This window comes from Falco punctatus, assembly GCF_963210335.1.
Source record: "Falco punctatus genome assembly, chromosome: 10".
NCBI classification, from domain to species: domain Eukaryota; kingdom Metazoa; phylum Chordata; class Aves; order Falconiformes; family Falconidae; genus Falco; species Falco punctatus.
Window position 1 is genome coordinate 14,225,062 of NC_137590.1, and position 24,011 is coordinate 14,249,072.

General features: G+C 44.9%; 1 long non-coding RNA gene across 4 annotated transcripts in view; it reads right to left on the minus strand.

Moving 5' to 3' along the window:
* The window catches only part of LOC308070298, a 207,411-nt gene that overhangs the window by 133,574 nt on the left and 49,826 nt on the right, over positions 1 to 24,011 (minus strand). For all 4 annotated transcript variants that reach the window (XR_013930696.1, XR_013930697.1, XR_013930698.1 and 1 more), the window contains exon 2: positions 17,495 to 17,575. This is a non-coding gene — a long non-coding RNA (uncharacterized lncRNA). The remainder of the gene's footprint in view (positions 1 to 17,494; positions 17,576 to 24,011) is intronic.

The following is a 24,011-nucleotide window of genomic DNA, read 5'->3' on the forward strand; positions in this document are numbered from 1 at the left end:
CTGCAGGGACCCAGGAAAGACTCTGTATCCGTCCTATGGGGCAGCTGAGACCGCCATCCAGGTAAGAAGCCCAGCATGAGCATCATGCAAAGATGTGTCCTGCATGTGTTACACTGGAGATAATCCTGCTTTTCATTATGGGATTACAGAGCAATGGTTTGCAAGGCTTCAGAAGACCTCCAGTTTGTTTGGGGTGGGGGACAATGACACAAGATTAAAGCCAATGTATGTTCTAAAACCAAGAAAAAACATTTATCATCTTCTCAAATACAATGTAGATGGGAATGCATTCCTAAATCACAAGTAGTAGAAATGTTTCGAGGGGTTACGCAGGGTTAATGAAATATGCCACCTCTGTATAAAAGCAGTTCTAATGTTTATTAATTATTTTGTCATGTTGAAAAGTTGTAGATCAACCTCCTTCTCTGGGAAAATGAGCTACTCCTCAATTCTCCTTCTCTTTAAATAGGTTTGCTCATTATACAAATATAAAACTGTAGCTGTATATGTTTGTGTACATTTTGCTGCTTATATACATTCCCGCAACTGCACACACGCCGCCAGGTCTGCATGTGCATGCAAAGCAAAACTCAAACAGCCACAGTCACGGCTCGTATACAGTCTCACCCACTTTCCATAGGTCTCCATCATCAGAAAAGGTGGAGAGAGAAAACTCTGCACAGAACAGACCCTGTAATGCCGCACAGATGCATGTGGCCTGACTGAACATCTCTCCTGCGCTGCTGCACTCTCTAGACCATCTCCAAATCACTTGTGAAATGTTCGGGACAGCAAAGGCGCCTGTTTAACAAGAGGAAACTCTCGTCAAGGCACTCATGCCTCCGTAAATATGCAAAAGAGCTGAGTGAGTTTAACAAGGGGTCAACTGCTTGACTAGATCTCTCTCTGACGAGCAGGACATCAACACCTAGACAGATGACAGCCTCCTCCTCCAGCTCGTCTCAGTTTCGTTAGGGCTCAGACAGCCACGTGGCATTATTTCAGCAGTGCATCCCCACAGCAGAGGAGATGCTCTCTAACAGCTTGTTATAGCCCCATCTGTTAAAAATTTACAGCTAATGTATCTTATAACATGGGTTTTTATAGGTAAAGAAATAAGCATTTGGCCTGGTTCGGAGATCTCTGCGTGGCTATGTTTGTGATCTTGCTGCCTAACACATTTGGTTTAGTATTTTGGGGAACTGGTATTAAAAATATCAATGATTCATCCATCATTGATAAACATGCCGAGATGTTCAATAAACATGCTTCAGCAGCAATAACTATGTGTATGTACATTTAAATAGATGAATATGTCTCCTACATGCGTTTCAAGCCCGATTCCCTCAGAACAGTCCAAGCTATAAGGTATTTTATGCTCAAATCCAAGCTTGCACTCTGATGATTTGAAGTGTCTGACCTATGGAAGTGCAGGGTCTGAGGGTTGATGGAGTCGGGGTGCCCAGCTGGACCCCTCAGCTAGCTGCTGCTCTCTTGGCTCCTGGAAGCGTTGCAAAGAAAAGGTCAAATCCCCCTCTATAAGAAATTTACAGCCTGTTTCTGTTATATTATTTCCTTTTTATAGCCTTATTAAAGCACCAAACAGCTGAAGGCTCTGCCAGGAAGACTCAGAAGGAATGAATGAAATGGCTTTGCGTGAAGAAAGCAAGGCTCAGTCAGTCTTGTTCTCTGAAGAGTAAGGCTAACCAAGTTCTGATTTACATCTGCCTGTTCAGGTGAAATCCCCCATCCACCTGGATCCTGAAAGCACCCGCTGCCTCGGGGCTGGATGCAGCCCTTAACCTCGGACCATTATACACACACACACATATGTAATATATCTCTCACCCAGTGAACATGCTCAGACTGGAGCCGTGATGCTTTGCCCCATGTCCCTTACTGATGAGATGCAGCGTGTCGCACCCCCCCACCCACCCCCCACCCCCACCCCAGCAGCTCTTGTCAGAGAGCAGGAGAAATGGGGGGGAAAAGCACTAAAACAGACAATAAAGAGAACACTTCAGAAACCTATCCATCGGGGATCTTTTAAAAGCATTGATTTCTGGGCTTCAAGAGACGAAAGGGAAGAGAATGATCTTTCAAGAGAAAAATAACAGCCCCCAAACCACAGACTTCAAGCTTCCTAAATTTCTTTTTGCCTTCAGGAGCAGCAGCCTGGGCTCGCTGTGGTTTAACGCCTGTACTGCTGGATCCAACCCCAACACATGCTTCACCAGGACACTGCTCCAGTACCAAAACACCACCTTTCTACCACCAATTTTCGGGGGTCAAAAGGCCCAACGCTGCTCTCACATCGCTTCCAAGCCCTGGGGAATTCAACTAGCTTCAGCCAAGCACCCAGTGATAGACCCAGCCCCACGTGGAAGCAAAACCCAGGCTTTCCATTTACTTTTTCTTTAATTTTTTAAAGGTTCTGGACTGAAAGTGGTAGGAGGAGAGTATCGGAAGACCTCTGTGTGTCTTCTTTATTTAAGGGGTAACAGGGAGAAGCACCTTGCTGCTCCAAGGGTGTGCAGCCAGTGAACTCAGCTGTGCATTATATAGCGCTGCCCAGCAAATGACAGGCAGCAGGGCAACAGGGGGACCCAGCTCGTCAAAGTACCCTGGTGATGACACAAACCACACCAACATAGCTTGAGCGTGCTTGCTGTCAGTCCAGCATCGCAAAAGGCGTCCTTGTGCCAGCCTGCCTCTCTGTAACCTGTGCGATGAGTTCATCTCGCCCTCCGACTCTCCCCCACCAAAAGGCTGAGAATGTTTTTCTCGTCTCTCTTCTTCCCTTTAGGTACTTGCTCAGCCAACATCCCACAACACCACTGACCCTCAGAGTGCCTGTTCTTCCTTCAGGCTAGCCCTGTTCACACTCCTTTGCTCCTCCTTCAGTCCAGCAAGAAAAATACTGCTAAAATACATCATATCAGGTCCTATATAGGACAAAAAAAAAATTATTTCTGTGGTTACCACTCTGGAATACTCACGTAGCTCTGCCATGACCTTACGTGCCTTTGGTTAAAGGGATGTTCCATTATTAATCCATCTTAGAGCTGGATTAACTTTTAAAGATACAAAAATGTACACAAGCCAAGTAAGGTGATATATTTTTGGCTGGTTGGAACTGGCAGGCTGCCGGGCAGGGTTAGCAAGCATCTAGAGCTTAGGAGAGGTGCTTTTAGATATAAATCCCGATGAAAAAAAATCCAACCAAACAACCCTAAAATAAATTATGTAAGCAAGTAACAGCCAGCAGGTCACACAGGACAGCTAACGTCCTCCAGATATATTTGTACTCTATGAGAAATTCCCACTACAGTGCGAATCTGCCCAGCCTGGAGAGCAGAATCACATTCCGACCTGGTGACTTTGATTTTGAAAGAGGAGGGATGAGGAAAAGACAGAGAGGGAGAAAAAAAGGTAATGCAAAAAAAGGAAAACAAAAACATGCTGAATAGGAAAACATTTAAGGGCTGATCCAAAGCCTACTAAAATTGATGTCAATGGGAGGTTTTTGTTTTCCTCCTTTCAATAGACATTGGATTGTGTCCCTAGAGAACAGTTTCCAAATGTGGCTCTAATGAAGCATCTAGAATCTGCATTCGGAGGCCGAAAAAGCACAGTGATTGCAGCCCCCCCAGGTAGGGACTCTGCCTTGTTTGCTGTTTTACTGAAGCTAGCACGGGGTGGGCACTCCTGGAAGCGAGACCTGACTAGCAGGAATGTAATCGGGTAGAGAGCAGAATGATGGTTGTGATTAGTGAAATGTGGATTTTCACATGCATCTGCACAAAGAGAGCTGAACTACCATCCTAAGACACCCCATCACATTTGCAATAAGATATTCAGATCTGTAAACACAGCCAGAATATTAACTTAAGCGTCAACAGAAAGATTTTAACATATTCTTTAAAACAAACTCTTAAATACTCATAATGTATGCCTCTTGTGAAACTCTGTACCTGTCTATACCCACGGATTGCTGCCGGCTGCGAAACACATATCCATTGTGTTTGCTTTCATCACTGCCTAAGAAGGGATTTATGAGCACGATACCTACTTTTGACGAGCATACTAGTGAGGAGCTGAGCAGAAAGGGAGAGAGAAGATGTTAGAACACAATCTCTTCAGATGTCCAATAAAACAGACACTGTTGAGCTGCAACTGTTTTGCTCATTGCAATAAAGTTCCTTGTTCAGCATTAAAAGGAAGTAATTCTTACTAGTTTACACCTATTACTGTGTATCAAAAACGTACCAGCAAACAGAGTCAGATAATGAGAAAAATTACCTTTGAATAAGTATCACATAAAAAGAAATAGTTAAGATCTGCCATGAATTATTCAAGCAGTTCCAAATATAAATTGCCACAAATAGCAAGATCAGATGCTGCATTTCTGTATGTTGCATATGTCCTGCAACAACCCAAACAGCACTTTTCACTTGGGAAGCTGTGTATGAAGAATTGCATTGCCTTGAGGAAATCCGATGGGAGGCAACGGTACACGGGGCAGGATATACTCTTCTTCGCCTTACAGATCACATATCTCTGTTTTAAAGCCATTTTGTGCAACTAGAATCTTTCAGCACGTAATGCCTCTGTTGAAAGCCTACTACTACACCCAGAGGGTTTCACAGAAAATACTGCAGCCCAGGGGATGTCTGGGTCCTGCCACTAGAAATTAGGGCTGCAGAGCTGCAAGGGAATCTGTGCTCTCACATAATTAAGAGTGATTCTTCACTAAAATTGCAATTTTGTTACTGCAATACTGACAGTTATTTAGATGCGCTTGGGAAAAAAAAACCAACCAACAAACACAAACCCCAACAAAAACTAGCTAGTGGCTAAACCTGTATAAATCTATTTATACCAATAGGGCTGCACCATGCAGGTCTAACAGCAGAATTTGGTATGGAGACGGTGGCACTTGGGCTCGACTATGCTTTCTAGCTCATAGCATGCAAAGGACGGTGATAATCCACACTTTTACTGGTCTGAAACCGCAGGGAACAGAGCTCCTCTCCTCTAACTTTGGTCACCGTGTAACTCCACTGATGCCTGATCAAATTAAACGGATCGAATGCAGAAGCACAGCCTCGTGCGACCTGTGTGAGCCTGGCTGAGCAGCACAGCCGCTCCCCGGCACAGCACCTCTCCGCATCCCAGGCATTCTGCATCTTTCATGCTCTTCCTTCCTCACCCTTCTCCTCATCCTCTCCTTTTCTTTATAAATTTGGGTCACCTTGCTTACATAGGCACGGCTTTGCCCAATGAAGACTGCTTTTGTGCCGTTCCCCAGAGCACGAACAAAGCAGGGAATGATGCTACAGGGAGAAAGACAGCTATGCTTGCACAGGAATTAAATTCTCTACTTCTGGGGAATACATAGATGGGTATTTGTAATATTTCTTTTCATAATATTCCAGATGAAAGTTCAGAATATTACAAACATGCAATCTGCAGAAATGCATTGTTTTCCTTAGATGCATGGGGAAGTCAGAAGCCTTTGCTTTCTGAGTCTTTATTTTTATTTTCTTACTATCTCTTTCTTTAAAAAAAAACCACCCTTTTCTGCTGCTTTGAAAGCAACATACATTTGTATGTGGCCACCGCTTGAGCATGTCTCTCTGCCTTGCCCGAGGAGCGTGTGCCTAGCTCGAGTCCCCACGGTGAGTGGCAGAATCTGCCATATGGAGGTCACCTTGTCCAGGTCCATAAATAGCTCTTTTTCCTAAGCAGGGAAGGGAAGGAGCTACTGAGAGTAATGAAAGAGGAGGCTAGCTCGCATCCGTGGCACTGATTGGTGCCAGGGTTACAACACGCAGAGACTTGTCATGCCAGCAGCAGCGATACCGTCAATCTGCAGGCACAGAAGTCACCTAGTTCCACCGTGAAAACATGTGCCAGCCAGTTTTTCATTTCAGTTTTCACACAGGGGTTTGGATGCCTTTCAGCAGTCGAGAGCAGATACTTCAGGAAAGGTGTCCTTGGGGAGACAACAGCAGCCCCCAGGCAAAGGGCTTTTGCTGCTTAAGGACACACACTCGGGTCTGCCAGGTTGGTCCCACGCGGTGGGTCGGGGCAGGAGAGGGATTTTGATGAAGTGAAGAAGCAGCATCGAGGCAGCATGGTCCAAGCCCCCCACTGCTGCCGAGAGCTGTGTAACGGCACAGGCACGACATGGCTCAGGCACAATGACGTAGCTGCCGTCAGTCAGGCCCCCAGCTTGTGGCAAGGACTTCTCTTCCATGCACTTACCACTGGAGGTGGAAAGATCAAGATCTGCAGCGTGTGCAAGGAACCTTTTTGCTTTATTCAGCTTTCAAGATACCAACAACTATGAAAACACTGCAACAGAACCATCCGATAGCCAAGAAGGAGCTCAGCTAGCAGCGAACTAATTGATACCTTCATTTAAAATAGACTGGAATATGTCAGCTAGTGTGTCCTGTCAGACTGAGTTTCACAGACCAGAAAGTGTACTGTTGTGTTTCCACTACAACATCCTGTGGAACAACGTGAAATTAATGAAAATATTGCAAAAATAATGTTCCCAGGTAAATCACAGAAAATTTAAAGGAGGATGGAATGGGAGGAGGAGAGGAAACAGTGTTCTTTGATTCCAATTCAAAATTATTTTGGAGTGCAAACACCTAAAGTCTGAATTAACACCGGCCCTCTTTTTGCCCCAAAATGTTTAGCAGATAAGTCAGATCAGGATATAAGGTTAAAGGAGGAGGCACAAGGTTTTGACGTACTCGCTTTGCAACTTTCTAGAGAGTTACACCTGGTAGCGGCAAGGTGGTATTCCAGCTATTAACATCCCCTCGTGTGGGTGATGCCAGCGTTCTCCTCTCTGTCCTGCTAAAAACGATCCCCTCCCATTTGTCGATATAGGAAGGGAAGAGCACTTATCCCTCCATGACATCTCTTTGCATCCCACAGGCTGCAAATCCCTGGTTTGATCTTGTTCAGTGTGGAACATCTGACATGCCTGTGATGGGGAGGCTTTAACTGCTCTTATTCCTTCTTATGATACCCATGACTATAGGATTGGATAAAAGGCATGAACAGATGGATGGATCACGTATATACACTGTAAAGCCTTTATCCTTCACTAGGTGTTGGTTTAAGCAATGCACAGTATTTTTAAATAGCCTCTTCTCTTTTTCCTTTCCCCTTCACAAGTTTTCCTCTAATGTTCCTCCCCTCGGCAGTCTCTTCCCCCCTTCTCCCATACAAACACTTTGAGCTAGAGTCTTGATGCATAAAAAAAAACACCCACCATGAAGCAGCCCTAAGCCAGTGTTTCCTTTGTCCTTGCTCTTTAAAAGCTGTAGTTGCTGCTCAGATGAGGTAAGGGCCCCATAACACAAGAAGTATGTTTTTCAGAACTTAATGTCCTCTGCCACAGATGTCGTCTCTGCCAGAGGCTTATTAACACCTCAGACGAGCAAAGCCCTGCCCACAAAGGGAAGGGAATCTAAAGAAGATACACAAACAAAGGAGGTGAATGTTAAAAGCAGCTAATGAGGGGGAAAAAAACCCTGCACCTTCCCATCACGGCACTTCAGAATAAGTAGCATTGCCAAGCACTAAAAACCTGGGGATTAAAGAGACAATTTAGGAAGACTTGATGTGGGGAATGGAATTCTCCTGGAAGACATTAAAAGAACACAGAAGATCAGTGCACATATTTGGGGAAAAGAAGAAAAACCGGGGGAAAAAAATATATGTATGTCTATGGACAACTTTGCAAGGACTAACAGAAAAGCTATTTGGAAATAATCAGGTGCATTTATTTCCTATAAAGCAAATTTAAATTTAAAAGGAAATCGAAACAGGGGGACATGCACAAAGCAGTTTCATTATCAAAAAAAATATACGTTCAAAGGGATGTACTGAAAAAGAAAACTTGTTTACAAACCTTTTTATTTAAAGCCAATCCTCTTAGAAACACCAAGAAGTGCTCAAATAAAATATCCACTTCACTGGCTTGTCTTTCTTGCTTTGGAGGGGCTACGTGTTGCTTTTGAAATCGTTCTATTTCCCTGCCCATTGCTACACTTGGTCCTCTCCATCAGCAGGGTTTGGTTTCCAGCATACAGAGGCTGCCTGGCCAAGGTTGTCCTCCCATGCAGGCTGGCTCGGGGAAGGCACGGGTGTGCCTGGGCATCCCGTGGGGCTCCCCACCACCTTGGGCACTGGAATGGGGCTTTACATCCCCTTCCCTCCAGGGCAGCCAAAAAAAGCGATGCAGGTGCCCCTTCACTCCTTTGGAGATTTGGGGAACAGATCTGGGGACAGATTGCAAAGACTAGGGTTTTCTTGCTAGAGCAAGATCCTTGCTCAGAGACACGTGTCACCGGCAGGAACATGGCAGAGGTCTGGGACCAGACTGTAGAGTAGGGCTCCTGGTATGAAAAATGGATGGGTAAGAAGCAAAGATGGAGCCACAAAGATCACCAGAAATAAACAATAAGTCAGGATGTTCAGAAGGGTGCTCTGACTGAGATCAGCCACAGCAAGGACAACAAAATCAGCCCCTGAGATTGCTGCTATTTAAAGAAATGTTTCATATGGAAATGAACAGCCCATAGAGGGCTGAGCTGGGTGCGTAACATGCATAATGCTAAAACTGCCTGGCATTTATCCCCAACACAGCACACAGAGGCTGTGAGGAACACAATCACAGGGGTTAAGAAAACTCAAGGGGCTGAAAGTATTCAAAGAGCACCTAACCCAGGTTAGACACTCCCCCCAGTGCTGCAAGAACCGGGTGGCAACTAAAGTCTTTCCAGTTAGTTAAATTGCATTCACCCACTCAAGGGGAAGCAAAACTTTAGCGTAGGTCTTGCACTTCCTGCCGTTTGCATGAAAAAGTCAACTGATAAACAGAAATGATCCTGAACCTCCTGAACTGAGGCTGTGGTGGGCATTGAACAACCCATCCCTTGGAAAGAGCTGCCCCATTGAGATGTCCTGGTCAAACACTGGGGCTGTACGCCTCTGCATCGATAAGGACCCATGGAGGAGACAGAGCTGTTATCCCTGTGGTAACTGATGACTTCATCAGTCACACAAGGGATCACAATCCTTGGTACTTTGAGGCTCTCCAGTACAGCCACGCTAACGGGTCGTGTCCATGGCGGGGAGGAGAGGAGGTACGTGGAGCCCCAGCTTCACCCCCAGGTCAAGCGTCTTGTCTTGGGCACCAGATGCACTGCAAGGAAGATTATAATTTTTCAAACTGTCCACCCCTCTTACGTGATCCAAGCCCAGTTTTGCCAGCCATCCTTGCTTGTGCAGGGCTGAGCCAGAGCAAAAGATAAGATCAGGATCATTCAGAGGGCAGGAGGATGCAGCTTGCTTCAGATGGTGCAGGCTTGGATTGCAGTCAAAGAACTGAATCTTCTGCAGAGATTAACAAGCTCCACAGGTGCAGGGGAAGAACAGGCTCTTCGAACACAGGAGGAGAAAAACACACAGTATGGAATAGTGCCCACTGCCCGACTAGCTACTGAAACTGTTAAACAACTGCCAGTGGGTTTTCTGGAAGGAGGTCAGGAGAAGCAAAGGTGTGGAAAGAGAGAAAGCAGCAGCTGCCGATGTCCCACAGGAGGGAAACGCCGGCCAGCACTAGGAGATACAACCTGATCCTTTGTGCTTTTTGCAAGTTGCCTTGTTGGAATCAAAGACCGTAGAAAACCAGTTTGCAAAATAATGCTGGTGACAGAGCAGCACCACCCCATGTCAGGGCTGTTTCACAGAGTGGGGCTAATTCACCTTTTGTCTGCCTAATAGTACTGCAGAAACGGAATCTTTCCGATCAGAGGGGTTGAGTTATTTCATGCTACAAACCCTTTGCAGGCAGCCTGACAACAGCACAGGCTCTGCAAAGTGTTACCGAGTCACAATGAGCCTCAGACAGCACTTCCCAAAGCCTTTCTACCCCACAGAGAATGAGGACTGTGGTGGGAAAATACCAGCTTCTTGGGGAAGGGGCGTAAATAGCTTTAAGTGGGTATGGCAGCAAAAGCAATGCGATAATAAGAAGGAAGAGCTGCTGAGATTATCAGTTCCTGGCATTATATTCCCAAAACACCCCTTAAGCCTCGCAGCTTCCATATGGCTCATCAGACACATACAATAACATGATCGCTGAGAACATTCAGTCCTATAGAAAGGAAACAAGAAACACAGACACGTCCTTGCTGCACACAAAGGCGGTGCTGGGACCTGAAACAAAAGGGACGGGAGCAAATTCTCTGTTCGAGTCAGCCTCCTCCAGGCTTCCTGTTCACAAGTTCACTGTGAACATCAAACCTTTGGAGAAATGGTTCACATGTTGCTTCCACACGGGCACAGACTTCAGCGGGCCACCAGACCCTCCAGTGAGGCGCGTCTACGCAGACGCCCCATTTGCGAGCACAGTGGAGGCGCCATGCAGAGCTAAGCACCCTGGCTGCGTGTTGCAGGCCAGTAGGCACCACCCGGCACTTCCACCGAGCTGCAGCTCCATGCCAACCTCCTGGAAGTCCTGCCTATGAGCAAACTGGAGAGCAACTCTGCTAGAGAGAGCAAAGCTGTGCTAAAAGGACCGAAGGTAACGGTGGCTCTGTGCAAAGGTGGCTGTTGTCATGTTCACCTCAATGACAGCTGAACAGAGCCTCGTCAACGTCCTTGTTCCCCTGTGCTACTGGCAGAACAAGGTTTTAAGAGAGTAGAAGGTATTCTGAGCCCTGCATGAAAAAAGCAGCTGTTCGCTGGAGTCTTCCTAGAAGATATCCTCGTGTGACAACTCTGGCCCCTCACTGAGCTGCTGGAGAGAGTCATGGGCTCCACTGGCTGCAGCATTTCATTTTCGGTCTGAGGAAGGATCAGGCCTGTAGCCGGCTCCAGAAAAACTTCTCAGTCATGGCTTGTAACCATGAAAACTCCTTCCCCAACCCACTGAGGCTTAAATAGATGCAATTTCAATGATTCTTTTCCAAGACTGATACACCAGCATCCATATTACTTGTTTCTCAGTCTTCTAGTCTCTAGTTTTGAGAAACTATTTCAGTTCTACAAACGTGGCCTGCTGTCTTTTTCCTTCTATGAGGCTTTAGAAAGAAAAAAGGATGAATCACCCCTTTTTTTATTACTCTTCCAAGTGGGGGCTCCTTCACACACTTACTTGTAGCATCCATTGCACCATTACTTCTTTGGCACCTGCACTTTCTTTGATGCTTTCTCTTTCCTCACCAAGGGGCTTGTTTATTTTGATTTTTTATAAGCAAAGCCTAATTCTTGGTTTTCTTGTTAAAATCCCTCAGCCGAGCTCCTTGAGGAGCAAAGCAGGCATACAGAAAGTTAATGAGAAATTCTCCCTCTACCCCTGAGGATTAAAGAGGGGATAATTTAGGTAATAACTGGAACCAGCTCTGACCCTTTTAAGACTCTCCAGCATTACTGCAGGAGGAGGAGGCTCCAACTGTCCTACATTTTCCTTGTGGATGCTACCACTGCTAACAGTGCATGGCTTTTCTTCCACAGCTCTCCCGCCAGGTCTGAGCAGAGCCAGGTGGTGCAGAAGCTGCAGCGTTGAGCACACAGCCCCGTGCCGGTGCCCGGGCAGCGCTGGGACCACCTGCGTGCCTACGGGCTCCTAGTAATAAGTGTTGATTTCCATCACTTCCCTACCTTGGACACCCAGAAAGCTGATGACTAGTTATGGCACCTTCTGCTGGATGCGATCATCTTGTAATATCCTAATTAGCTGGATCAGCTTTCCTCCTCATCATGAGCAGCGACTGAATGTCTTCTCCCTCTGCCCAGGACGGGCTCCCCCCCACCCCCCGGCTCTGCTCCGCCACGCTTCACCCTGGGAAACGTTTTGTGATACTTTGGATCCCTTGTAAACCGTATTCTTCGATTTGGGCAGTCTTTCAACTCCATGAAAGTTACACGTTGTTTTCATTTCTTCTCAAGTACCTCAGGTCAAAGAAAGACCTGTGTCAGTGGCTTTAAAAGCCTAATAAAGTCTTTCATCCATAGACCTGCTTGCTGGCGCAAAGTCAGGGAAAACAAACTAAGTCATCGAGTGTTGTTCAAACTGTCAGATCCTTTTCAACATGCTCTTCCTGCCAGCCTGTTCATGTGTTTGGGGGCTGGGATGGGGAGAAAGGGAAGGGGGGGGGGGGGGGGGGAAATAAAAAAAATCCTGATGGCAGAAAGCCCATAGAACAACTGGCACCTTTCCAAAGCAGCTCCCCCCGGCCCCCAGCCCGCCTTCGTGGGCACAGGCGTCTGCCAATCTGTTCTGCGCACACACGCACACACACGCTGCACAACACAAGCAACAAAATGACTTTCCAACAACTTTGCTCACAAGTGCCACTCTACTCCCTGCTTGGCACCTTGTGCTTTCTCCTCACCCCCGCCTCCCCAGGCTTTGCCTCCCAACAAGCTGGACAGGTTCCAGTGTTTAAAAGCCCATTTAACCACTCCCTTTTGTTTAGAAATGCTAAGCCTTGATCTGATTTTATCAACCCTGCCGTGCCAAGGGGAGGATGATGCTGAGGGTTTCTGAGGATCCTGCAATGAGCCTAAAAGCTCCAGGAGCCCTTCGAGCTTCAAGAAGGGCTTTGCCCACTTTGCAGCAGCCCTCGCGCTATCGAGAAGCCCCAGAAGGAGAGTGTGTACCATTCACAGGACCACACAGGATGGCTTCTACTTTTGCTTTTGTGCAAGTTTCTCCCTTCGTTATTGGCATGTTTAGGAGCTGAAATTCAGTGCCATGCTTGGCTGGCACCGTCTTTTGGTGGTTAAATAGTTCTTTACATTCTTTGCCTTGTTCAGTGCTGCTGTGCCCAGGAAAAGCAGAATGGCAGGGGAGTGAGGCAAAGAGACAAGAACAGGACCTCTGCTCTGATTGACAATTGTAATCTTCCTGGGTATTGTTAGGAGACATTTTTCTGCACTTGATAAACCCAGCATGATTACATGAAACATATCCTTTAAAAATATATTTCTCTTTTCCATAAAGCAGGTAAAGCTGACTGCATTTAGAGCTAATTTCAATTCCTTTGTACAGTGCAGCATTTGGATGCCCTCTTAAGGATGCTAGGTTTGAAAGTTTGCCTTATCAACATCCTTTTCTCATAACCCCAGAGAAGCTCTTAACATTAGTGATAGAAAGGAGAGGGTAGATAATAAGTCAGACAAAGCGATAAAGCTCTGGAAGTAACAGGAGACCCTTCCCAAAATTATACCTCCTTTCCCACATGATTATTTCTTTAAAGGCAGATTGGAGAGCAGGAATGCACACACTCAGCCAGTTACTGCATGTGGAAAGATGTCACCAAACATTGGCCACCAAGATCAGAAGCCATGGGAAAAGACATTTTGGTCCAGTTCTTCATATCCATCATCCCACTGGTTCTGTGCTGCTGGTGGTCATGGTGCTGCTGAACAAGGGCAAGGATTTAAACATCCATATAGCTGCTATAAATTTGAACAAATAAGAATAGTTTCTCATCTATGGCAATTTACACCAATCTAGGCTCTACCTTCATGTATCCGGCAATCTGGAGGAAAGAGTCTGCCCTCCTGCTAGGCAATTACTGACACATTTTTAACTTTCCTGCACCAGCTCTGTCCTCCTCTGCTTTTCATTTCTTACCAAAGAGAAAACATAAAGGGAGTAACGATGAACAGGCAGCTGTGGTCAACAGAAGAAGTAGCGTGATCGAAGAGATCCTATCTAGAAAGTTCACACAGAAACAGACTGACTGGCATCGAGAAGAGCAGGGCCTGGAACAACGTCACTGAAAAACAAATTACACACAGACACTATCCAAGTGACTTTCTTCAGTCCAAGCCAGTCAGATATTTTTGATATCCTGCAGCTTCAAAGAGAGGAACAGGCAGTTGAGTGCTAGTGCTGAAGATCACGTTAGCCCTACCAGATTATTCAGGTCATGCTAAACAGCAAATTCAGTGGATTAAAAGAGTCCTCATTCCTGCTGTGCAGTTTTAACAGTCTGCAAGTTAGACGGAGGGGGCTGAGGATGCTATGTACGTTGCATGTCTTGTGTAGCACTTTATAGTCAGACAAGCTCAGCAAGGGGCATCTGCCTTCCTAAAAATTACCATTGACCCATTCCTGTTTAGGAACATTGAGAAACCAATGGACTCATGAAACCAGCAGCCATGTGAAAATCTCTTTGCCAAGCCATGCAGAACTCACTTTTGTGTCTGCAGTGTATTGGCATTGTATTACCATGACAAAACCAAATTACCACCATTGAGGATAGCCTTTGCTAATACAACAGTCCTTCTATAGTAATATACTCGTGTGCACAAATGATAGCACAATGGAGTCGATGTGTAACCCCTATAGGATCTCTGTGGTAGCGGTGAACAGTTTTTCAGCTTCTTTCTTGTCTTATCCAAGTAATTCTCTGTGCAGGCATTAGCATAAAGTCCAGTGGTACAAGCTGGCCTAACATCGGTGCAATGGCGTTGTTTCACTTTAACGTGCTATTCCTGCAATTGCTACAGAGCAAATGTCCCAGGGGGGTTCTGCTGTGCCAAGCATTATCCCTGCTCTCACTACGGGTCAGTGAAATCAGAGGTGTTCCCGTACAACAACCAAATTCAATGTGGTACCAATGCGACTAACACTGAAACCACCCACAATAATTAAGGCTGTATTTCAGATGTCAATTAAAAAAAAGGGTTTTGTAACTAATACAAATGAAGACGTTGTATTGCCTGGGAAAGGAGGTCCTAGGACAAGCAGAAAGTGAAGCATCCCGCTTTCTGGCCCAGCTCCTACCACGCACTGGCCAGCCCCCCTACACTGATGCCAGCCCCGCACACAACTGAGCCAAAGCTCCCCAGAAACGTCGTGCTGGTGGGCATTACTCGTTTAGATGACAGATCCTTCGGTGGGTAAGCAAGCAAATAAATCAACTAGTTGTGTTTCTGCTTGATTTTTCAAAACACCTACTGTTGAGGTAGAGAACTGAGGTGAGGTTTCTGATGTCTAACAGAGGGATAAACCGTGCAGTTCCCATCCCTTCGAGGGGAGCAGTGATGGGGGCTCTCCCCTCTCCCCCACTGCCCATGCATGAAAACTTGTAGGGATTAAATATCATTGAGACTTCTACCTCTGTCAAAACTGGCAGAAATTAGCTGACAGGCTTAAAAAATATTATGGAAACTGATAGACAGAGACACCTACACACTGCTTTGGATGGCACAGAACCGCTTTCCCAAGAAAAACTAGGCTAAAAATGAAAATGGTCAGTCCCTGAGCAGGTCAAGACGTGGATATCAGCTTGCTGGTAGCAGGCTGGCAGATTCCTTGTGGAGCCAGACAGCTCTCCTGAGATTCAATGAGCAATGTGAGAGAGAAGAGTTTGGTTTAGAGTAAAATGCTAAGCTGTGCATGAGGGTTTAGGAGGACGATTCTTCCTAAGACTGGCCTCAATCAGCAGTTCCAGAGTAGCTTCGACCTCACAATCAGCATGTTACAGACTGAAGTCCCACACATGAACCCAAAGGTCCAAACGAGAAGCTGGAGCAGTTACTTTTCTACCCAAAATTATCTTATTGTTATGTAAAACCAGGATACAACAAAACTTTTAAAAGACACCCTAAGGCAGCCATCAACAAATGTTACTTTTCACTTTTATAATGACTGTGCAGTGTGCCGCTGTAACAATTCGACAGGTTTTTTTTTTCACAAAAGTTTGCAGACATCCCTGGATATTTTTTCAGCTAAGAAGAATCACCAGGAGCTCCCACAAAGGACTTCTCGAGGGTAGGAGGTAGCAAAGCTGAACATTCATCACCAGCAGATCAGGGAGCAGATGGAAAAACCACAGAAAGAAGATGCACCGAGTTTGCTGTTTCTTTAAGTCGCTGATGGATTCACACATGATGCAACTAGACACAACACAGCACTTGCATCTTCCTGCATCAGTGATTCTGCAGACATAGATCTTCCCACCCTTCTCTTCCCCCTTCCAAGACCCAGACACATTTTTTGTCTGCAACTGGATACAATCACTTTTTGCATACAAGCCCAGCAAAACAAAACATCCCATTTTCAGTTCACAGAGCTGCCATGGCAGAAATAAATATTACTTTGTTTGTTGGGGGTTTCTTTCTGGTTGCTTCTGCTGTTTTGTTTTCCAAAATCATTGTTCTGCAGAACAATTTAACAAAACATATTCTTCCTGATTCAAGACTTCGCAGCTAGCTGCACAGTAGCTGGGTTCTCATTGAAAAAGCCAACCCTTCCAAGCCCAAACCCCAAAGTTTGCTGAAATCTCAACCTCTAGAGAACTTCCTAAATCAGTAAATCTAAGACAAGCACTGGGCCTCCTTCCAGTTTCAGCATGAAACCACCGAACACAAGATCTCTGCAGCACCGCCGTGGTTTGCAAGCAGAAGATAACACCCTTGGTTTTACCTCCCTGCTTGGAGCACGGCATGGCTGGGGAAGGCGGCTGGGCACAGACAACTCCATCCTTCCTCCCCTCCAAGCTCTGTTTGCAGTTGGTGTCAGCACTGTCTGGGGTAGCAGCTGCCCATCTGGCTGCTGCCCCAGGAGTTTCGGAGCAAACACGCAGTGGTGCAGCAGCCTTGCACGGGCCACCATGAGCACGCTGTGCCATCACAAGCACATTGCTCAGCCTTGCCAAGTAAGTCAGGGGATGAGCCCTTGTCGAAGAGAAACCTGCCCAGGTTTCGGCTTTATGATCCCAACACAGACTCGCCAAGCTCAAGCATCTGTAAAGGAGCCTGAACTCTGTTTGCAGGGGGCAGCTGCAGGAATTAGCATCTGTTTTCTCCTTCTCCCTCCCTTTCCTCCCTTCTCACTTTAAATTGCCTGATCTGGCGGTAATTTTCCTCTCCCTGGTGCTTCCCTCCCCATCCTTTCCTTCTCTCTTCCCACCCTGTCAGCCAATGACAAAAATAGAGATGAGGAAAGACACAATTGCATAAAAGAAGGGATTTTTCCATCTTTAATCGCAGAGGGGGATTGGTTTACACACCGCCTCACTGCAAAAGCGGCGCAGGTTAGGCAGGTAAGATTTGAAGGGAGGCTGTGTGATGCATCGAGCCGAGCCTGCCCCTTGACCTCCAGCTCCCTGCCTGCTCTGCCTTCAGCTTTATTGAAGGCACCGGGCGTGAAATGGTACCAGCGATGATGCTTCACACTTTTCTAAGCAGCCTTTGTGCGGAAGGAGTAGTCGTATCAGATCTGCACCCCGTGTGATGTGCTTACCTTGAAGAGGCATACCTGGGCAGGGATATCTCCCTGCTTTTGCATCACTAATGAGAAAAATGCATGTTTCTGTGCAGACACCAGCTCTGTGGCTCAGCAGATACAACACTGTCATACTCCAAGGTTAGAATCCATTTAAAGAAACCTGAGTTACAGACAACTTAAAGAAAAAAAAATAAATTAATTGATGCTTACCTTGGATTTTGGCTGGTTGGGCTGGGGGGGGGGGGGGCTTCTTTTTCTGCAACAGAGACTGCTTCACTGGGCTTTTTGTGGCTGGAGAAAAAAAAAATAGAAATTGTAGGAACAAACCAAAAGAAGAAATTATGTCAGCATACCTTCTAAAAAGCTCTATATGTTTTACAGTTTATTTTGATTTTCGCACAGTATCACAACTGATCAGATTAAAAAAATAAATATTCATTGTAACATATCCTCATTTTTGTTGGACAACATCAGTACTCTCATCTCTATTCACGTGAAGCGTTCCTCTCCTTCCAGCCCCTTCCTTCCTCACCACTCGCCACATTTAAAGCTGAGGCTGGTCCCAGGACTGCTCTGGGACATTTCATATTCACCTGGGTAGTTTATCACCAAACTCAGTATATTTTGCTACTCCCCAACTGGACAATTAAACCATCACCAAGTTAACAAAAGATGAGTTTCCAGGTACCACCGGCACAACTTCCAGGGCAATCACGCACACAGCCCGGGGCAATCTCCCCCAGCCCCACGGCACACGACTGCTTCTGAACCGAGTGAAGGGGCAGAGGTGGGTTCTCTGAGCAGCACGTGCCGCTTGCCCCTGTGAGTGGGTGCTCACCCCCTTTTATTTCTCCTCTGTGCTGATTTCCAAGCTGAACAGCCCCTGTCCTTCACCTCCCCACACCCTACAGTCATTTGTACCAGGACAAACCCTGTCCCAACCAAAGGAAAGCTGAGACACCAAGCCCGTGGCAGTACCAGCCTAAGGGACAGTCTCACTGTGCTCAGCATTTGTTTGTACATTGCCCGTATAAAATTAATTGATGATGTCTTTTCAATGGACCACATACAGCTCTCAAAGTTTAACCAGATGGAAGCAGAGAGACTCCATTCAGAGATTTGAATCAACAAAATATGATTACAAAAATAAAAGTATTCCCATTATGATTTTTTTAAAATGAATACTACCCAGTAGGGCTACATAAACGATTTTCTCTAGAGTACTTTGGTCTCGACTTCTTAAACATATCTGAGAGCTTTCCCAAAACATTTATGGAAAGATGGATTTATCAAGATTAAAAATCTCCCCTGGAGATTCACTGTAAATAATTTTTTTAACCTACTTTCTTCCTCACTCCCCTCCCCAGGAGCTTTTTGTCTCACATCAGTGCTCTGCCACTCTTGGATTCTATGAGTCCTTCTGCCTCGATGCTTCTTGGGATGAAATGATCTTCACCAGCAGCTCTCTGATAGGCCACTTGAAATCAGCTCTTTCTTGATTCATGCATTTCACAATTCCTCTCTCTCCTCTTTGCTCTTGCAGCTATAATTACTGGTGAATTTAATTTTATTAAAAAAAAAACAAACAAACAAACACCACCACCGCACCAAAAAAACCAAACAAAACACCAAAACCAAACCACAAACAAAAAAAACCCCAAAAAACTAAAAGGCACCCTAAAACCTTCTCCCCCCACACTCTCCATCTCTTCCTGCCAGGAGTGACACCAGTGGTCTGTGCTGCGGGTGGCAGTGGGACTGCCCAAGCCAGATGGGAGCTGCTCAAGACCTTGGAGATCAAGCCACACGCCTTCAATTTTGACATTTGGTCGTGGGTGGCAGATTTCTTCTTTTCACACTTAAAAATGTTGAAAAACCACAGTACTTCTGTTTGAGGGGGAATCAGAGGCTGATTAACCTTATCTTCTTATGCACAGATGCAGATGTTGAGAAACAGTTTCCAACCCACGTTGGCCAGGACCTGTCTTTGGACCATTAGCCAACGCACAACGTGCCATCCCAAGCCCTGCACCCTCCATACGGTGCACAGACCTCGAAAGGGGGTTCGGTGCCATTCAGTACATGGGAATCAGAGGAAAACAAAGTTTGCTCCTTCCTATCTTGCCCTACAACTGCCCTGGAAACCAGTCCTGCATATCCCTAAATTTATCATCATTGCAAAACATTCCCCCGATGGGCCAGAAATATCAGCCCCCTCTCCTCTGCCACGCTCCCCCGAGGGCACGATGCTGAATCAGGGGGACCTTTCCCATTACCGATGGCAGGAGTGAGGACAACACTCCCCTCTTTTGAAATAAGGAGGATCCTTCTTCATGTGCCTTTATTAAACCATGTGCCTGCACCATGAGCTCAAAATGACACTTTTGAATAATTTAAGATAACGATAATAGAAACATTAAAAAAACCTCTCGTAGAGACCAAACCCAATTCCTCTCGCAGGTTCTGAATTAGTTTTTCGCTTGTAGCCACTTCTGCTCTATATTAAGAGCTGTAAAAAAAAAAAAAAAAAAAAAAAAAGAAAAAGAAAAGCACGATAGAAGGGAATATTAGGAAATTACTAATGCTTTTTCAAAAGCACCTATTGCTTAATCTTCTGCAGTACTATTTCTGGATTCCTGTGCAGCTTTCATCCTTATACCGAGCGTTTTACAACACTCGCACACTAACAGCCCGATTCCAAAGAAGACGGGTTGGTTTTGCGCATTTTCCCCTGCAGCTATTTTGTGCCATCGGAGGTGATGCTTCACTGGGTCAGGACTTTGTTTTGGTTTTTTTTTTTTGTTTAAAGGATGAGCTTTATTTACAAGACAACATTAACCATTTCAATTTCCCAGCTCCAAAATTCCTTGCAGGCATTCTGAATATATTAGGGTGGTTTTGTTTTTTTTTTTTTTTTTTTTTTTTTCTTTTAAATTCTATTTCTAAAGCTAGGAATGCTGGGTTGGACACAGCTGGGGACTTGATTGTTTTTTCACATTCTCCTTTCAGGAAGGTAGAAACACAAGCTACTCCTAAAACACCAGGATCAGGACATCATCTTTTCCCCAGCAACATCTGGAATATTAACAGACTGGAGCAGGATTGGAGTTGCATTGGCTGAACCAATCTCCGGCAGGAGCCTCCCCCCACTCGCAAGAAGGGAAAAGCAGCCGTGAACGTGAGGAGCAGCAGACTCACCGCTGCGTGACTCCAGTTTCATGCCTGCACTTCTCCATTGATTTATGGGGCAGCTCATTTCCAGACCCACCTCCTTCAGGAGGAGGAACTTCAACTCGATGTGAATAATAGGGTCCTATATCTCTTAAAGCAGTCGCTGTTGCTTTCCAGTGTTGGGGGGGGGGGGGGGGGGGGGAGGAGGGGGGGAATTATGGCAAAGAAATATTTCTCCTCCCTTTGGATGGGTCTGGAAATGAACTGTGCAGCCAGAGAGCTGGTACATTTTACATTAAAAAAAAAGAGAAAAAAAAAAAGATGTAAAGACCATAACCCAAAACACAGCTCAAGATGATGAGGAGGAGATCCTGCAACCCATTCCCTTCATTAAAGTCACACAATAGAAGACACGCACGCCTTCCGCCCATTCAATCTCTCCTTTACATCTATATATCTATATACACATGCCCCACAAAGGCATATTTTCTACGTTAAGCCTATGGATTACTGGCTCAGGCCCTTACAAAAAAAAAAATTAAAAAAAATGTTGCCAAGGCAACTAGCCAGGGGTTGCTATGGCATCTTGGAGCCGAGCAGCTGGGCCAATCCCCGCTCCCTTCGAGCTGGGAAGGCGCAAAGCCTCTAAATTTAATGTCAGTGCGGAGAGGAAGGGAAGCTGTTGAGGCATGCATGATGCTGAGCGTGCGCTTGCTAAATGCGGACAACATGGCCCCCATGATTAGGACCAGCACACTAATGAATATTCATTGGGCTGATTAAAGCAAAGTCAATTAACTACTTGACTGCTTGATTTTTTGCTGGATTTTAGTCATCTCTTTTAACCATTTTGCCACTGGGGATGCTCTTGTTCTCCCCTTCATCTCTCTCTTTCCTCCTCTACATTTCCTTACCCTGGCAATTAGGGTTTAGGTATTTTTTTTTTCTGTCTTTATGCTTTTTGCTGACAATAGCCCATCCTACTCAGATTTTACGGCTCACTTTATTTCACCAGTAAATCATGCTCTTCTAGGGTCACTGTCTTCCACTACAGTTGTAGGTAAGCCAGAAGGTCAGAGATTTCCATCAAGTTTTTAAATCTCACGTGCGATTTAATTCCGAATCCACGGCTAAGCAATAATGCTGATTTTCTACTTCACAGTGGGATTCTCCCCCATCCCTGCAGCCTTTTGTTTTATAACACAGGGAGTTCCTGTGAGCCAGGTCAAGGGCTGTGGAATATTTTTTTTATACTGATTTGTTAGATCAGGATTCCTTCAGATAGAGGACTCAGACCGAATGTTCTAGGAAACCTAAAGGGATCCTAAAATAAAACAACAATTCATTAAAAATGGTTTTCAATTTAGGGAGATGTCTTTCTCCCAGTGCAGTAGTGATGTAATAAGATTGCGAAGAGGACTGCATATTTTATAAAGATCATTTTTCAGAATGTCCCTGCAAACTAAAACATGTGATTAAATTAAAAATAAATGAAAAATTGTTGGCCAAAAAAAAAAATTAAAATCCCACATTTGTGAATTTAGCCCTTACAACCTAACCCGGGAAAATACATTCATTTTCATCATGTTCTTGGGCTTGTTTCGAAAAGTCTCTCAGGTTCTTGTATTATGTATACAGAACCATGTCAGAGAAAGATGCATTTACATGATAGTTGTGACTCTCCTGGAGGGGAGTTATTAATAGTTGTAAGCAATATATCTGATGGGTAGAATGGAAAACCTGAATAACCAAGCATTTGAGGTTGTATCTTTGTCAGCAACTGAAGGAAAAAGATGCAGAAAAAGGCAGAGTCTACAGTGTGGTAGGGGCAACACTAACTTCAGTTATTATACGTGCAATTCAACTAATTCCAAACAAAAAAAAGAAAAAAGAGGAAAAAGTAGTTGAAGAGGAATGAAGTGAGACAGAGCATAAACGAGTGGGGAAAGTTCACACTATTTTTAATTGCAAACTAAAAAAATAATCTATTTCCATTATATAAGCTCCATGGACATTCAGATTTCTCTATTATTTTGTTGGATGATGCACATATTTACGTGTATTTATATATTTATAGATATAAAAACAGATATGTGCTTTTCTAGCATGCCACTAAATTGTGGAAAACAGGGAATTACAACGCTTTCCTATGCAAGTTGTATTCTGGAAGCACTGCAAGCAATTTCTCTGCAAACTCGCTGTGTGTACATCATCCCTCTATTAATGCCGTTATCCCAACCTTTAATCTTTTCATTTGCAACCAAACATTCAGCACCTGTTTGGACTCTGGGAGTCATCTGGGCTTCACCTCGCAGTGGCTAATGCTGCTGGGAGGCTGAAATCGCAGGCACGATTTGGTGTGCGCGCTCCCGGATTGCCGAGATGCCGCCCTTCTTTTCAGAGCTTTACATTTCTGCCATCAAAATCAGAAATCTGCATAGCAACACTGAGCTCCGCAGGGTAACACATTTCATTTACCCAAATGTGAAGGAAAACCACAACAAATAATTACCTATTTACAAATTAAAAGAACAACAAAAGGAAAGGAAGGGGAACGTGTTAAGCTGCCACATTCAATTAAAGGAATTTGGGGGCTCTTTTTCAAAATAATACATTTTCATCTACGTGCATTGGAAATCTCTTCACAGGGGGCAAGATGCAAACACAGATGTACACACAAAGAAAACAAGAATAATTCCATTCTTACAAAATATTTAGAGAATCGGATTCAGATTCTAACTGGGTCACAATTGAAATGTAGCTAGCAACCTACAGTACAGGGGAAAAAAAAAAGAAAAAACAAAAAAGAAAAAAACCCACAAAAACCCACTCCAGTGCCATGCAACTCAGCAGTCTGCAATTCCTGGTCATGAGAGGCCACAGCATTAGCCAGGCAGGGTGTTACAGGTCAGGATTAAGATGCATTAACAAATTCATATGGAGGAAGCTTGCCCAGCACCTGCCCACAATTTGCCAATTCTCTTCATCTCCCTTCTGTGTGAATCAAATTCTCTTTTTCTACTTGGAGGAGGTTTTTTTTTTAAAAAAAATACTGTTATTCTGGGTAAAATTTGCATGCCTGAGCTGTGAAAAGCATTTTAGCTCAAAACCTACACAAGAGTAAGAACTACAGGATTATTGTGCTTGTATTGTGAATGATACTAAGATCAAAAAAATGCTCAGAGCCATGTGCATGTGTGCGCATGCATACACACGTACAGATAAATGACAGCAAACAGCATCTATCCTGCTTCTAAGATATATGGCAAATTCGTCAAACTATTAAAAAAACCAACCACAAAAATACAAACCAGGTATCTACGTCTGCACAATGGAAAATATTCTGACCGCAAAGCCATTGCGGGAGCAGTAAATTCAGGGTTAAGTCTCTGAATTCCTGCCTGATACTCTCAGCCTTTCATCATGACTCTATGAATTTTTATTTCTGCACTCTGGGGTAAATTAAGGCTGATGGTGTCAATACGGAGTTTTGAGCCCTATTTCGGTATTTCTTATGTTTCGCCTGTTTAATTCAGACCCTTTAAGTTTGATTTTT